At 50.5% G+C, this 2,870-nt stretch overlaps 1 protein-coding gene across 6 annotated transcripts in view; it reads left to right on the top strand.

Moving 5' to 3' along the window:
• The window catches only part of VRK3 (vaccinia related kinase 3), a 54,323-nt gene that overhangs the window by 43,082 nt on the left and 8,371 nt on the right, over window positions 1-2,870 (top strand). The gene's annotated exons all lie outside the window — the stretch shown is intronic.

Below are 2,870 nucleotides of genomic sequence, written 5' to 3'. Positions count from 1 at the left end.
CCTCAGCCTCCCAAAGGCGTGGGATTACAGGCTGAGCCACCGAGCCCAGCTGACACTGTGTCATGAAGGGAGAAACAACCACGTGCCAGGAGGTCAGGTGTCAAGATGGGAAGTTCATCCCAGGATGCAGGAGTGGTGTGTGCAGAGACAGGGGTAGCTGGAGCGGGAGGAGGACGAAGTCGGGGAGATAAACCCAGAGAGGTGGGCGGTGACCCCCTGTGCCTGGACTTTATCCCCAGGGTGCTGGGGAGCTACGTGAAACAGGGCTCTGAGCAGGGAGGGGCAGGGTCAGCTCTGGGTATAGAAGACCCTCTCGGGCTGTGTCAGGCACACAGGAGAGAAGCCAGGGTTCAGGGAGAGAGGATGAGGCCTGAGGTGGGCCCAGAGCCATAGGGCAGAGAGTTGGGGAGCAGGAGGGTGGGATTTGGGAACCTCTGGGCTGGGGGTGGTGAAGTCAAAGACAGCGCCCAGTGATTGGGTGGGCGGTGGGAGCCAGCCTGGTGGTCCAGGCCAGAGAAGAAGCCGGGGAGCTCTGAGGGTGGAGCAAAGGCAGTGGGTGAATTTCCACTTTTCCTGAGTGGTCCAGGAGGGGCATGTTGTGTGTATATGTGCATGTATGTGTGTTACATGTATACGTATGTTTTATATGTACAAGGGGGGACCAGAAAAACTCGGATTTATAAAATATTGTGTATTCTTTTTTCTTTTCCTTTTTCTTTCTTTTTTTTTTTTTTAAATCAGAGTCTCACTCTGTCGCCCAGGTTAGAGGGAAGTGGCATACTCACGGCCACCGCAGCCTTGGCCTCCTGGGCTTAGGCAATCCTTCCACCTCAGTCTTCCAGGTAGCTGGAACCACAGGTGCGCGCCACCATGCCCAATAATTTTTTGATTTATTGTAGAGGTGACGTCTTGCTATGTTGCTTAAACTGGTCTCGAGCCCATGGGCTCAGGCAGTCCTCTTACCTCGGCCTCCCAAAGTGCTGGGATTATAGACGTGAGCCACTGCACCCAGCCTATTTATTCTTACACGTTTAAATTTGAGTCAGTTTCCAAGTACTCTCCATTTGATGCAATGCACCTGTCGAGATGTTTTTTCCACTGCTCAAAACAGTTTTTGAACTCACCAATTTTGGTGCTTTTTAGTGCTTCTGCTGTTTATTCTTTCACTTCTTCAGCATCGACAAAACATTTTCCTTTGAGGACTTTTTCATCTGGGATAACAAACAAAAAAGTCACTTGGGGTGAGAACAGGTGAAAAGGGAGGGTGTCGAGCAAAAACTGCTCGACACTCAGCGTGGTGTGGGCAGGTGTGCTTGTGAGTCACCCATCGTGAAATGGGCAGATGTGTTGAAAGAATTTCCCAAAAAACTCAGTGAAGACCAGGTGCGGTGGATTAAGCCTGTAATCCTAGCACTCTGGGAGACCGAGTCAAGAGAATTGCCTGAGTCCAGGGGTTCAAGGTCAGCCTGGGCAACTTGGCGAGACCTCACCTCTACAATAAATCAAAAAATTAGCAGGGTGTGGTGGCGCATGCCTGTAGTTCCAGCTACTTGGAAGGCTGAGGCGGAAGGATCGCCGGAGCCTGGCAGGTCGAGGATACAGTGACTGTGAGCATGTCACTGCCCTCCAGCCTTGGGTACAGAGTGAGACTCAGACTCAAAAAAAAATTTACTGAAGCTGAACACAGCCTCTCACAACAGTACTGGCTGATACACTGATGCCAGTGGGCTCCTAGAATGCTTCCCTAGCGGGGGAAACTTGTACTACAAGGGACTGCCCTCCAAACAATAATTCCGGGTTTTGTTGGGTCCCCTTTGTATATGTATATTTGTGTGTATTATACATATATCCGTGTATATATGTATGTGTCTATGCACAATCCATCCTCATTATTCACAGATTGTGTGTTTGTGAATTCTCTCCTACTGCTAAAATGACCCCAAACCAATTCTCACAGTGCTTCTGTGGTCATTTACAGACACAACATGGAGGTAACTTCAGTTCCAACACACATTCCCAGCTGAGGGTAGAGCCAGACAGCATTCTGCCTCCTTGTTTCTGCCCTTGGACTATAAACAGGTGTCCTTTCCACAGTCTGTTCAATGCTATCCTTTCCCTCTCTGTGCATTTTGGGAGGGACTTTGCCGTTTCAAATGGCCTCCTTGCACAGTGCTGAAGAGCTTTTGGTGGTCCCAACACGAGGAGGCTGTGATGACACATGTCTCGTATCAGCTTTGTGCAGGAATGAGTCAGATGCAGTTGGCCATGAGTTTGTAGTGAGTTCTCACCATTTTAGGTCACCTCGGCCAATATTTGAATAGAAACTGGGCTTTCTCACCCCAAAAGCAGAGCTCAGGCCCCTCGGCACAGTTTCCAGTTCTGTCCCTCCCAGTTCCTCAATGTGGTCACCCTTATGCAACCACTTCCTGGGACCACCTCCCTATGGGGCAGCTGCATACAGCCTGCATGCCAGCCCCTCTGACCCCCACCACCCACATGGGCTGTGTGGATGCTGCAGGGACCCTTTCTCCAGCACAGCATGAGTTCCTGGAACTTAGGCCTGCTTGCTTTAAACCCATCAGTTAAACCCCTCTGGGGATATCTGTTTGGATAATGCCTTGAAAACAATAAAGGTGTTGGCCCATAGGTCCGTCCCCCACATTTCTCTGTGTGGGTTGGGGGGAGGCTCTGGGTGTGCTGTGTATCTTCCAGGATCTGTAAGTATTTTCATCTTGTGTTTCTAAGATGGGAAGGAATCCTCTCGACCTTAAAGATTCTGTGTTAAAAGAGAGTTTGCAGCTGGGCTCGGTGGCTCAGCCTGTAATCCCATGCCTTTGGGAGGCTGAGGTGAGTGGATTGCCTGAGCCCGC

The sequence above is a fragment of the Carlito syrichta genome, unplaced genomic scaffold (genome assembly GCF_000164805.1).
Source record: "Carlito syrichta isolate Samal-C Ts95f unplaced genomic scaffold, Tarsius_syrichta-2.0.1 Scaffold304772, whole genome shotgun sequence".
Taxonomy (NCBI): domain Eukaryota; kingdom Metazoa; phylum Chordata; class Mammalia; order Primates; family Tarsiidae; genus Carlito; species Carlito syrichta.
The sequence above is the reverse complement of the archived record's forward strand: the minus strand, read 5'-3'. Positions and strand labels throughout refer to the sequence as shown.